The sequence below is a fragment of the Diorhabda sublineata genome, chromosome 5 (assembly GCF_026230105.1).
Source record: "Diorhabda sublineata isolate icDioSubl1.1 chromosome 5, icDioSubl1.1, whole genome shotgun sequence".
Taxonomy (NCBI): Eukaryota; Metazoa; Arthropoda; class Insecta; order Coleoptera; family Chrysomelidae; genus Diorhabda; species Diorhabda sublineata.
The window spans coordinates 33,949,229-33,964,116 of NC_079478.1; the positions used below are offsets into that span (position 1 = coordinate 33,949,229).

Genomic DNA, 14,888 nt, shown 5'->3' on the forward strand with positions numbered 1-14,888 from the left:
AAGCATCACTGTTACCGATTACATTTTTTGCGCTTCTGTTTACACGTCGTCGCATCACAAAGTGGGTCAACACATCGAGTTGGCCTTGAAAGTATGGAACGACAGTTTGATCGTCAAGGGCAGACGACAACTGCACTCAACTTTTTTTGTTATAATCTATTCCATGTTTATTATGAAACATTTTCGGGTAATTTTATACTTTGGCTCTAGAAAATCGAAAAATCATCCAAATTTTTTTTAAATCTTCGTTTTTTACGGGGATTTATGAAAAAAAATATGGGAAATATCTCACCTGGGGATTTTATATAGTTTTATGACTTTTAATTATGATCATAAACGCACTTCTTCGCATATAATCGTTTTTAACTTTTTTACAAAGCATCAATATACTTATTTTTGTTAATCTTCACAAAAGAATGAATATTTTGGAAAAAAAATGGAAAAACGTTTTTTTATTCATTTTTTATCTTCAACAGTCAACCTTAGTAAAATACCATTTTTTTAATGGTGGAAATTTTCAATTTTTCAAAGTTAACTTTTAATATTGCACACTTGATTACAATAAGTGATTTTAAGAATTTTTTTGTTTATATATATAACTTTAATGATTACTTAATATAAAAAATACAAACGGTTATATTTGAGAAAAAATCAATTTTAAAAGAAGTTGTTATTATTTTTAATTGTAAAAACATGATAAATCAACATTTTTGCATAATTTTTTTTCAATTTGTTCTTTTCTTTGTGTAGATTACGAAAAAAAATATAACAACTTCATTTGATTATTTGGAAAAAAGTTATCAACAATTATACATGAGAATGAGTGCATTTTCATGAACATTTCAAACTCTGAAACCAAGTTTTAATTTTTTTATTCCCAAAATTTTTCTCGTAAATCCGCCGTGAAAACGAAAATTTAAAAAAATAATCTTATTTATTTAAAAAACTGATTTTTCAACTGAAAAGAACTAAAATCAAGACAATTTATCAACAAAAACATATAAAAAGGTCTAAGAAGTGAAAATATGAAGACATTTATTTTCATTTTGCCACGTAGATTCAATATTTGATCAAAATGGGGAAATATTAATGAAAAATTCAGAATCTACTACATTCGCAAACAAACCGGTAAATTTTATATTTAACAGGAATGTATGAGGTGATGGAATTAGTTCATCGAGAAACTATGTACAATCCTAAGTAATGAATGGCTAAAATGACGGTTAATAATTCATGTATTATATTAATAATTTTATGTAATTTGATTTAAAACGGAAATATTTGAGACTAAAATTATTCCTTTCCATTTCTTATTTACTAACTTTAATGACTTGTTTATATTGTAAATTTCAAAATACGAGATTCTCGTCAAATTAAATTTGCTCATCGAGTGCAATTATCTACGACCAATCAACATCGTATCTACTCCTCTTACACCGCGCACCCCCTTTCAGTGCACACTGTGATTTTAGAGAACGTTGACCTCCGTATCACTTTAGAGTTGGTAATGACTTCGAACCCTTTTCGGCGCAGTTGGCGACGGTTCGGAGGAATTTTCTGAACTGTTTGACATTTAGAATTTACTTGGAAGGGACGAGGCACCGGCAAGTGGCCTTGAAAGTTTTTGATGCTTTGCGGGCCAATGCGTCGTAGATGCGAGTATTTTTCATAGTCACTTGAATAGCGTTTTAAGTATTTGTTATATCTTGGAGAGAAATTTGAGGTTTGTAAGTTTTGCGTTAAAAAAAATGTTGCCTGTTTTCAAGGTCGTTGTTAATAATGAGTCAATTGGAATTTTAAAAAATTCAGCTCAAATGAAGAAGCAATTACTAAAACTGAAGCCTATTTTAAGGTAAAAGACAAATCCTTCCACAAGAACGGCATCAAGAACTTAGAGAAGCGATGGAATGATTATGTTGCTTTTGAAAGTGATTAAATTGATGAATAAATCGATATTTGCCAAAAAAAATGTGTCATTTGAACAAAAACAAAGTAATAGTATCAATTTAATTTTTTTTTTCAAAGTACAGCCCTTGGATAACCTTGAACATATGTCAACGTTAAGATACCGCCTCATTTATAAACCTCGGCACTTGATCAAGCGTAAGGGTTTTGATTTTTTGGTTCTATAAACTTCCATCTTGAAATATTCGCTCTCATCAACGCCTCAATTGACTTGTTAAAAACGCAGAAATGTGATTTAGTAAATATACATTTATCTATTCTATTACGAGGGTTGCCAACTCACGTTTGAGATATGGCAACACTGATTTTAATATGTCATCATGTGACATTGCCTTGAACGTAATCAGAGCGTGTTATCATAGGAGTGCAATTTGAGTAGTTTACAGATCCTTGAAACATTTATTTTGGTCAGAAAATATATTAATCTTTATGGAGAATATATTGAAAAACAATAAAGTAGCAACCCTCGTATCAAAATAGGACAGTTGTACAAGTTGGTATTAAAATATTTTTTTCATAAAATTGCTCCATTCGTTTTGCTTTTTCTATAATTTTTTTCACTCACAAAGTAAAATTTTATTTTCAACAGTTTCAAGTTGTGTTAGAAACATTCATAATATTCCTTATTCCACCACTATAAATAATGTAACACACACCTAGGTATGTACACCACAACCATCAACATGAAGGAGTCTAGAGGAATTCAGTGATCCCATTTTAGAAGTTCGTCAGTCAAAAAATGAAGCAGAACTTCTAAAATTAGAACTGCAATGGAATCTTCAACAACATAATTCCAAGGTCAAGTTCTAGCTGCATGTAGCTACATCACAAAGTCTAAACTACATCATAAAGTCTAAACTTTTTTTTTCATTCAAAAAACTAACGTGGAAACAATTAAGTCTATTACAAAACTCTACATTAATAAACTAAATATATATTTAAATCGTGTATTACCAAGTTCTCTACATAAAAATAACTATAGCAAATCACAAGTGAACAATACTTTTCATGTTTTAGCGACACAAACAAAAGCAATTTACTTTAATGTACAATTTAATTAATCAAGTAGTTTAATATTAAATATATGGACCCATTCCTTTATCATAGAAATCAAAGCCTATAAAGCATTTTCTCTCTTCCAAAATCTATAGTACTCAACACATAGTCATTTATGACCCACACTCAAACGTAAAGAATAATATTAATAAACGTTGTGACTTGCATTAGATCAAAAATTCTTTATTATCATTATGTACTAATAAGTATTTTAGCCTACCTACGTTATTAAAAACCTTTTGTGTCGAAGATAATCTTGATGTTCACAAATAAACGAAACACATAACCTCACTTTCGAATCATGCACTTGTAACACCGAAACTCATTCAGTATTATCGGTAAATTATTTCTATGTAAATATAAACACTCTCAGTATCCAAAATAAGTAATTATTTCGTTACGTAATCACTGCGCTTTTAGATTAATAAACTAGATTCACATAATTTGTCCAAACAATATATCACAATTCTCATCCATGGCGGGCGAAAAAATTGTTTGGGTTGCTCGATAGACAGCGGTGAGAAACAGCGTTGCCGGCTTTCATATTTACTTGTAGGTTTAATACTGGTACGAAGTTTTGTTTCCGAATTATACTGAAATTGATAATAATATAAATCTATTACAATCCTTTTAGTTGCCTAAATTCGTTAATAGTTATTTGTTATTGTATATTACAAAAGTTTAGAAAGCAAAATTCACAGTTGGTGATTCACTATTTTTTATATAATTTTTAAGATTATAATGAAATGAACGAATTAAATCTAGTTGATGTATTAAATAAAAAAATGTTTTTAAAGATAATAGAGTATTTTTTCCATTTATTCATTCATATTGTCCAATTCAATTGTATATCTATTCTAATAAAATTCTTCAGTCGATGTGACATTTATCAGCGAAAAATTTACAAAAACGTAGCACTTATATAACTTATGTATATTGAAAAAGATTAAATTTATAAACAATTAATTTTGAAATTGCTTAGGAGGAAAGATATTTCTGGCAACGCTGTAACGAACTTTCTGACGAATTTTGCTGTATTCGCAAAACGCATGCTCCTTCAAGTATAGTCTTGGCGCTATGTTCAATTAGTGCATGAAACTAAAATTTCATTTAAAGTTGGTTTTATTTATGATTATGCAGTGAATTATTATGTGTGTTTTCATTTAAACTTTAAATGTGGTGTGAAGATAAAATGTGATAATGAATTTTATTAAGGTATGTCGTAAATCTACATAGAACAATTTTAAAAAATAATAGGTAGGTACCTAGTTGTAAGTAGTTGAAATATTTGCATTTATATTAGGCATGTTATTGTCATAGAAGCATCTTATTTTTTATAAAGACAATCCGGAGGACATGACTGTTGAATAATTGAATAGTAATAACAAAAATTAATCCATTAATAAAATAACTTATTATATAAAATATGGAATTGTGTATTAACATTAAGATGATTTGAGTTAGGGATCATGGTAGTTATCGTATTTGTTCGAGATGGAGTAGTAAAACATAGCGTGTAGATTGATTTTTTTCTTCATAAAAAACTTTTATTTTCTGATATCATTTCGACGAAGGCGGCACGAATAATTTCTCTAAAATTACATAGCGATAACAGGTTCGTGTTGAAGTAGAACTATAATTCTAGAACAATAACATGTATGCTTATAAACGGTTATAACGAATAACTCATTTATTAAGGGAGTAATTTGAATATTTGCAAAAACGAAATGCCGTAAAATTCCCTGGGAAATTAGTAAGTTTAAATGAAATCAATCTTTTATGTATAGGTTGTTTCAAATGGAATAGATAATAGACTGGGAATTGGATTATATGTAATGGCGCTTTACGTAAATCTCGTGTCTGTCTCAATATTCAAGGTCAAAGTTATAAATAACGATTTATTTTTATTTATTAATAATTTAATATTAATTTAAAAATTTGTATCTCTAGAAAAGCTAACATTTAGATATTATAGAAATTTTCGTTACAAACATTTTCGTAATCGTTTTTAAGATAGAGAGGGGGAAGTCTCACCTATCTATACAGTATGTCACAACTATTTGAATTTTTTTTGGTAAATACGAGATATTTCTTTAAATCCCGAATAACTTGACATTTTTAATAAGTTTTTTGGGAGAATTTTACTTAAAGTTCTTATTTTTTTTCTTATTTTTCCAATAAGAGGTGTTATTTTGAACAGCCCGCTATTTCGGTAAATGTCACTTTTGAAGCTGTCATTTTTTGACATTTGACAAGTAGAAACTACGCCATTAATGAAAATGGAACGATACACGCTTCAACAACGCATTGAAATTATTAAAATTCACTATGAAAATAGTGAAAGTTTGGAAGAGACGGTTCGTAAAACTAAAACATTTTTGGGTCGACGTGAAGCACCTTCTCGGATCGCAATACAGAAATTGATGGAAAAATTTGAGCTGTTGAGACAAGTTAGTGCTTGTGTGAAGAATAAAACCCGTGCACGTCGCTCAAGAACAACTGAGAATATTGCTGCTGTAGCCCAAAGTGTTGAAGAAAACACAGGTTTGTCCATTCCTCGTCGTTATTTGGAATTAGCCATTCCACAAACGTCATTACACCGTATTTTGCATAAAGACTTGGGTCTTAAGGCCTATAAAGTTCAATTAACACAAGAACTCAAGCCGGTCGATCATCAACAACGTCGTGTCTTTGCTGATTGGGTCCTTGAAATGCATTTCCACCTTGGTGGTTACGTCAATAAACAACATTATCGAATCTGGGGCTCGGAAAACTCAAAAGTTATTGTTGAAAATCCTCTCCATCCTCAACGTGTGACTGTTTGGTGCGGTTTATGGTCTGGCGGTGTCATTGGACTTTACTTTTTCGAAAATGAGGCTGGAGCAACAGTTACGGTGAATGGATTGCGCTGTCGAAAGATGATTAATGATTTTTTATGGTCGGAATTGGATGGTATTGATTTGGACAAAGTTTACTTTCAACAAGACGGTGCTACACAAGCAACGAAACCATCGATCTTTTACGGGAAAAATTTCCGGACCGTGTTATCTCTCGAAAAGGTGATCACAATTAGCCACCGAGATCTTGTGATTTAACACCTTGCGACTTTTTCCTTTGGGGCCACGTGAAAGATAAGGTCTACGCCAACAGTCCAGCATCGATTCAAGACCTCAAAGATGGAATTCGTAAGGCTATCGAGGACATAGGACAGCCGCTTTCCAATTTGATTACGAAAAAATGAAAGTTATTTCGTAAAAAAATCGAATTTATTACTTTTACTAAGAATATGAAAGATATTTGTTATTTAGAAGCGTCAATACGGAAAGGGTCACAAAAAATATCGTACATTAGATTTTAAGCAAATTCGTCGATTTTCCTACCTTCATATTTAAGACTTTTCGAAACGTTTATGGCAAAAAAATTGCGAGTAGGTGTTTTAAACTCGTTTTATTAGTTCTAATTGATAAAAAAAGTATGTAAAGTCAATGATACATTAAATGGCGTCGTTTTAATACATATCCCATCAATTTTCATTTGTCTCATTACCCACTATCGTTGAAAATATAAATTTTAAGGTGAAATAAAATATGATAATCACCCGGGAGATTCAAGTGTTCAAAGGAAAAAATGATGTGCACTCAGCTTTCCCTCCCTTTTGAAACATTTCATGGTAATGTTCCCCAAAAATTATTATCTGCGATATACAACGTGATAAACGACGAAAAAAAAAACGACTCTGAGCTGTTTTATTAATGAACCGTGAAAAATGTATGTGCTCAGACCTTGTCGCTGAAAATGTTCATCAAACTTGCACGAAGGGCAAGAGAGGATCTCGAAATCTCGTCCTTAGAGATGAATCTTTCCATAGTTTCCAATTTAAGGCTCGAACAATGACGCATTTCGTTTTATAAAAACGTTTTTCTGTACTTTTTATTACAATAATTTCAAATTTAGCAACAAATATTTCATTTGAGCAATCTGCAAACAATTTCAACAGATAGGGAATTTGAATCCTTCCGAGGTCGAGGAATACTTAAATTGATTTCGAATAATAATTACAAATATTTAGTTTTTAGTCCAGTCATAGAGGTATAGAAATTTAATGCGTTTTTTTTGTGCTTTTTTGATGCTAAAGACATCAAAAATCTTCACCGATAGTCTTCTGAAGGAAGGAGAGGTTTGCAGGGTCCATTTTGCGGGTTTTTTCTTAATATTTACGTCCTAGAGATGTAATTGTCATTATTTCGTCCTTTCAATACTTTTCCATTCCCATATTTTAATACTTTCCCATTTCATTTCTGTACTGACCTAGAGATGGCGGTAGTTTTTGTCACAATACTTTTATTTGAAAGGCGTTATCCCAACCAATATAAAAACTGTACTAGATTCTATGATGAGATTGCTCCTTCGTTAAAAACAGTAAAATATTGGGTAGCTAAGTTCAAACAAAGCCGTACAACCTGCGAAAATCTATAAAGTGGTGCTGGATGATCGTCGACTGACATTGCGCGAGCTATCAGACATAGTAGGCATTTCAAAAAGTGCGATACATCGCATATTAACTGTAAATTTGAGTATGAGAAAACTGCGCGCAAGATGTGTGCCGCGTTTGCTCACAATGGAACAAAAACAGCAAAAACGGCCCTATTTGGTTAAGAAGAAAGTGTTGTTTGCAACACCAGCTCAAACATCCGTTATTGCAATGGCCAAAATTAATGAATTAAAGTTTGAATCTCTAACTCATACACCCTATTCGCCAGATTTAGCCTCCTAGGATTATTTTCTTATGTACATCGAAAACCCAGCATATTTGACCAGATTCTTGATAAAAATATTGAAACAATCACCAATTACTCAGTAGCGAATTATCCATTGGCCGTTTCATCCATTACATACTCTCCAACTGCAACAGCATTGTTGTAGGTTATCCTTTTATTTCCAACAACTCCTGATGCAATAGATACGACGTCACTGGTACCTAAATGGTAAATCAGCTCTTGTTTTCCAGAAGTACCGCAAACAATGCGAGTTTTCACGCATCAATTCAAACTAAAACGTTTTTGAACAATCAAAACATCGAATTGATTGCGTTACAGTCCTTGTTTAGCACCCATTGATGTCTTCTTATTCCTGCAGATCAAAATAAATCGCGAGGTCAACTTTTTCCACTACTGTCGAAGCGACTGATGCGTTCAAATCACCAAATCAAATGTTTGGGAGGTATTTTGATCGGAACGGAAAAATGCTTCTACAATTGGTTCAAAAGACATACAAAAGTGTCGTAAAATATTTGTTTTTATTTGTCTATTTCATAACTTAACTTGCAACCATCCTATATTGATAACGGGTGGGCCAGAAAATTGCGAATTTAGAAAAATAATAATAATAAATATGATCCACATACAATTTTTTATTTTAACCGAAATACACATCTGGAAAATTGATTTCTTAAAAAGAACATCATCCAGGTGTGCACCTCGAATCTAAATCTCAAATTGGTAAAAACTCGCTGGCACATTGCAGGAATTTCCACATAAAAAAATCCGATGGTGATAGGTCCGGACTTCTAGGCGGTCATGCGATGTCACCTCGGCGAGATATCAGTTTCCCAGCAAACATCTGGTTTACGACCGTCAAAAAGGCATTACAAGTCGCGAAAAATACTTTTTAAAAAACGAAAAATTACAATGAAGACGTTTATTCACTAAATTATAAACAAAAAAGTTTTTATATAAAGTAATTCTTTTTATACACATTTTATGAAAATCTCTGGCCGAAGAGAAAACTATGGGGTTTCTGCAGAGTTTGAAATAATAGGAAAATTCTTAAAATCTCTTGTATCTTGTTTTATCTCATCTTCTAATTCTACTTCTTAATCCTAATTCTTTTAGGTTCGATCGTTGTAGTATTGAGCCCAAGATGTAATGGTAGATCGGTTCTGAACTATCTGGTTATTTCCGATATTCCCTCGAACAATACAGGTACCTCAAAGTTCGATATACACTCGAATTAAACCGGTCAAAAGTTCGATGTTTTCGGTTAGGCGCTAATACGAAACATTGATGAGCTATACGTTGAATTTCGAAAATCCTATTGGCTGCGCCACTGATGTTATGTCACTCCGAAAAATACTTTTAAAAAAACGAAAAATTACAAACAAAAAATGTTAGTTTTTATATAACATAATTCTTTTTATAAATTTTATGAAAATAAAATGTAATCTTTAATTTTATTGTGACTCAACTTTTGCCGTTTCTTAACTCGGCGCCACCTGGTTGAAACTTTTGTCGTACAATTATAGGCTTCAAATTGTTGCAGTTGCGGATAGAAAAAATCCCTTAACATGGCTTTTACAGTGACTGATTACTCCTGTTGATTTTGAAAGAAACAGGGTTCGATATTTCCGTGTGTTGATTTGGTCGCCCAAAGGGTTACTTTCGGCGAATGCAGAAGCTTTTGGGTTCTCTGTAGTCCAGTAACGGCAATTCTGTCTATTGACATGCCCATTTAAGTGACAACGGGCTTCGTCGGAGAACAGATCTTTCGACAAAATGCGACGCAAACATGTTCTGGATACCGCAAGCTCGGTCGATCGCTTACGATAGACCAGGATTACGTTGAACTGAAGCTCTAACTTGTTGAATAGTGTCTTGTCTGTTCTTGGACGTCCCGCGGGCTTCTGATTGAGAATAGAACCAGTAGCTTTGATATTTCTGACCCACGATCGAATCACACTTTCCCTCGGACTTATGTCATCATGTAATCCAAACTAACGTCGAAGCAAACAACGAATCGCCGGTGAAGTGATCCATCGCTACTAAATTTCCTATAGGGATGGGTATCGATGGTTCGATGTTATCAAAACATCGATGGTTTCACGAAAACATCGATGTTTTTGCAATCGATTATTTTCTTTCGATGTTTTGCAGTTATTTTGATGTTTTGGTAATTTCAATAATTCCTAGTTGTTGGAAGACTAATTATTTCATTATTTGAATCCCCTTCCATGAATAAAGAAGGTTTTGAGTGAATTTAGAGCGCATGGCAAAAAAAGAAACAATCAATAACTTTCGTTATACTTAAATTCCACAAACGAGAAGATTCAGCAGAACCCTCTGGCTTTCTGGAAAATGATAAAGGACAATTACCCTATTTTTTTCAAGTAGTATTCAAATATGTGCCTGTGATCGCCATTTCGTTCCATCTGAGCTTATATTCTCCCAAGCAGGTCTGATTTTGAACTTTCTCAGAGGATATGGCTGCGAAACTTATTTTTCTGCATGAACTAAATGACAAATTTTGGGAAATTTAATACCCAATATTTTTATTTCAAAATTTTTATCTTTTTAATATTAATTGATCAATTGTTTTGTATCGTTTTTTTTTGTTTTTAATTATTATTACAACTTAAATTGTAAGATATATTTCTTTTTAATGAAGTTTGTTTTGAAGCTCATAACCTTGTTTTTCTCCTAATTATTTTAATGAGTGAAAAATTACAGATGATTTATAATTAGGTAATACAGCTAAATACACATTAAAATAAGAGGGTTTCGTTTTCAAATTTAAAAATTAATTTCAGGATTTGATTTACCAATGAATTTTAGAGAAACAAAAACTTGTATTTATCCATCGGCTATTACGCAAAATCAGTTAATTTAAAAACCGAAAAATCAGTTAATTTACAACAATTCTTCCATAATTTCGTGAAAATAGTATCTTAATTGTTTTTTTTTTATTTCTTTTTTATTCTTTTTGGAAAACATCGATGTTTCCCTGTCCCTGTCCCTCTCATAACATTTAAACGCAACAGAGTTTGTAAATGGCCTTTCTAGCACACCCTGTATAGCTTTCTAAAGGATGAAGTATATTTGGTCCGTTTACTACGTTTTCGGAGTCGGTTGTGTAATTTAAATCGTTCGGTGCACCAATTAAGCGCGGTTATTTTCTCAAAAATATCCGTTCAAATAAACCGAAACAAACCGAACTTTGTAAACACGCCTTGAATACTTGATCCCACTTCTGAAAATGCATAGAATTTCTAAATACTCTCGAATTCCCATACTTTTAGGCCAATTATAATTTCTGGGGTTTTCCGTGTATACTTTATACTGCCTATTCGCAGGAAGCAATCCCTTTACAATGAACAAACAAAAGCATAGTCGTCGTTGCGTCCAATTAACATTAAAGAAACTGTTTTATTATCAGTTTTTTGCTTTTTTATAGAATTTAAAATCAAAACCGTTATAACCTGATCGAAATCTTCATTGTTTCTAATCGTCGAGGACGAAAGTATGCGACGTTGTCAAGTAGTGAACGAAGTAGCAAGTTATAAGTAACAATTTAAGTGGACAAGCTCCATTGTACTGGTTTGAGAAGCCCTAATAACATTTTAGTAGCCAGAAACGTAAATTTTCTGTAATGTACACAATTTCTCATCAATTTATTGTGGCATTTCCGTTTCAAAATGGAAACAAAACGTTTAAAAATCAATCATAATAGTGAGGTTTTGATTAAAACCCAATATGCAGTATTATTTTCGATTTTAAACACTCATTTACTATCGCGTTTATTCAACAAACCTTCCTTTAAGTTACGTTAATTATTTCTTTTTGTTTCCATCAATCTACCCATTAGCTGTATGACAAATTTAAACACCGAAACGTAGGTGGTCGGTTGGTAGCACTGATTCATATTTTGACAGTTGAGGAAATATTACTTGAATTTTATTTAGAAAAAGCTCCTGTCAGTGGAATGTCAGTTGAAGAACTCCAATTTACACTACAAAAATTACGGAACGTGGTCTCTACCGCCATAAATAACCTCTTTAGAGAGCGGCACGTAATAATTTCAAAATATCAAACCATCCATTCATTTTAAAGCTAGGTCTTCGAAGAAAATACTCTGTACTACCCCGTAGATATGTATGTTTTTCCTAGATGTCATAAACTCATTATAATTTATTGTAAATAATATCTTAAAATAAAAATAACCTCACACGATCGTCCAGTCAGCTGTCAAAATGAAATTGTTACTCAGGGGCACCAACCCAATACAGAAAATTACCATATATCGTTTATTAGCACCATACCAACAACTTATCGTCTTCAGAAACCTTCAGAAAGGTAAACAAAAACAGTGTAAATGTTTTTATGTAGAGGTACTAAACAGTGCGTTTAAATATCTCTATTTCAGTAGCTGAAACTCAATTTTATTTTTCTATCGATAGGGTGTTTAATGAAAACGATATGACGTATATCCTGTGAGATTAACCAATGAAATGGAAACAAACTGAACATTCCAGAATGACGTCATTGACATTTCAGCCATCTTCGTTGGGTGGCTCAAAATCACATTCGAATACTTGTTGTATTTGAAAACATTGACCAGTTTTTCACTTTTAGATCCTTAATCTTCAATAAATTTATTCAAAATTGGTTCATTATTGTTATGTTGAGAATTATTCATCGGGTGCACAAAATTCACAACTAAAACAAAAGAGATGTACGTTAACAAACGGAGAATTAATCTTTTGTTTGCCACCCAGGCAAAATGGCCGACTGTGCCAGTATTGTTGGCGTAATTATCGAAAATGGTTGTGTGATAAAAACTGTCCATGTTTAAATGTTTGACGAAGTGCTATGTACATGATTGCCTAAATAGATAAAAAGTAATCCTCACTATACTCAAATATACGAGGTCTGTCTATTAAAAAACGAGACTACGCACGAAACAGCGCTTGCAGATCGTCGAATGAGCATCCGGATGATTGCCGAGGCTATAAACGCAGATAAAGAAACGGTTAGAAAAATTTAACACGTGGAATTACTTATGAGAAAAGTCTGTACGAAGCTAACCTGAAAAAAAGCTCTTGCGTCAACGGTTCTACTCAGATTTCCTTGAAAGGTTAGGAAAAGATCTGCTTTGAAATGGACCCGATTCGAGTCGATGGAAGCGGTGAAACAAAAAATGGCAGAGCTCTTGAAGGCACACACCAAAGAGGACTTCCAACACTGCTTCGATCGATGAAGAAAACGTATGGAAAGGTGTGTGTCGAGGGGAGCATTCGAATGTAGAATAATTTTTGTAATAAAACCCTTTTTCGTAACCAATCTCGTTTTTTAATAGCCAGACCTCGTAGATTCTACTAAATAAGCGATGGTGGCTGTATTTTGGTCTAGTTTGTATTCTTCCCACACCCTTTTTCGTCCCTTTCAACTCCGCTGATGATCAACAGGAACAAACTCCTGTTTAATTCCGAAGCTTTTACATTACTGGGGGTATATTATGCGGCTTCTGGCATGTAGGGATATATTATTATATCTTGTGTGAAATGTTTTACTGAATTTTACGAGATTTGTTGAGGGTTTAGTAAATGTTTATGCTTAAAATATATTTTTCTGTATCATATTTATAATAAAATGAATTTTAAAAATTAAAAACAAAAAAATTAATTACTATCACAAAAAGATGATAGTACGGGGATTGTTCATAAAAAAAGTTACCGCGGACACTATGAACGCTGTTAGACAGGATTTGTTGAGACTTGTGTGTAGGTTGGCTCTAATTCTCTCAGTTCTCGCCACGGCGAGCTGTCCACAAAGTTTATTCTTCGCTTGGCAGACGTGAAAGTTGGAGCTTTCAATTTATTCTCACGCTGTGAGATTCGATTTTTGTATACAAAAAACGTTCATTCCCAACTGTGTGAGGTGTATGGAATATTTGCGCAAATGGTGTATAGATTTCAAAGACAAACGTATAGATTTAATAGAGTACTGTTCAACACCTTCCTTATAGCCCAGACTTGGCCCCGGTGATTACAATCTCTTCCCTACCACAATTTTACATCAGAAGAGCTGAAAGAAGAGATTTTAAGCTATCTCAGGTGTAAAGAAGATGGAAAGTATGTCGAAAGATAAAAGAATGTTTAAACTTTCCAAAAATGTATTTTTCAATTCCAATAAACATGTTTTTCATTGTGAAAACGATGCAATGCTAGTGCAATTGCATCAAATTACTGTGCAATAAATTATGGTTCAACGAATTATCGAATAAGTTTAATGCGATAAAAATATGACATACGAGGTATATCCACAATGTAGGTTCGGTTTCTATTTCTATCAGTGGTAATTCCGAGCTTGCGCGACAGTTACTCTGAAGAAAACAGAAGAAATGTGCACCATTTTGTAATCGGTGCTGCCGTTTGTGAATCTAGATTTGTGATTCATGCAAATAACGTTAAACCAAGTGAAATTTATCGGAAAACTTGCGAAATTTACAGTCAAAATGATATATTTGGAAGATGGATCAAATAATTCAATTAAGGACGTGATCAAATGCACGATGGAGAACGATTGTGGGCACCAAACTGAAGAGAAGTTCGAGTAAAATCTAAGTTCACAGTTAATGGTCTTGCTATGGAATTTCCGCAAATATTGATCACTAAGGCCCAATTTGACAAGTGTAGTTTAAATCTCAAACGTCAATTTAAATTACAGATATCGACTTTTTCACGTTTAATAGATGGCGTTGACCGACAAACGGTTTAAACGTTACCGGCGATCTGGGGTAGTTTAAACTTCAGTTTAAGATGGAACTGAGGATCCTAACCTAACTTTTTCAATTATCAACATTATCGACGCGCCGAAAAAACAAAAAGTTAACCGTCCTAGAACAAATATTTAAATTGTCCCGCTCTTTTTTTAATTTTTTTGTGCTTCAAGTGAAAACATTTCCTTGTATTTTTTCACAAGGTTAACCAAAAGTACTAATTCGTTGTCAGGTGAAATGCAAATTGTTTATTTTTGCTAATACAACTTTCTATAATAGTGACAACTGGCAAAAAATATCTGTTTAACTGTGACTTG

At 32.7% G+C, this 14,888-nt stretch overlaps 1 protein-coding gene and 1 long non-coding RNA gene across 6 annotated transcripts in view; one reads left to right on the top strand and one right to left on the bottom strand.

Moving 5' to 3' along the window:
* Positions 1–3,518, bottom strand: part of LOC130443803 (D-2-hydroxyglutarate dehydrogenase, mitochondrial) — a 77,736-nt gene extending 74,218 nt beyond the window's left edge. The window contains exon 1 of one of the 5 annotated variants that reach the window (XM_056778649.1): positions 3,242–3,518. The gene's annotated coding sequence lies outside the window, so the exon portion shown is untranslated. The remainder of the gene's footprint in view (positions 1–3,241) is intronic. The other 4 variants (XM_056778650.1, XM_056778646.1, XM_056778647.1 and 1 more) reach the window with 4 other exon arrangements.
* Positions 1–14,888, top strand: part of LOC130443805 (uncharacterized) — a 63,144-nt gene that overhangs the window by 14,353 nt on the left and 33,903 nt on the right. The gene's annotated exons all lie outside the window — the stretch shown is intronic.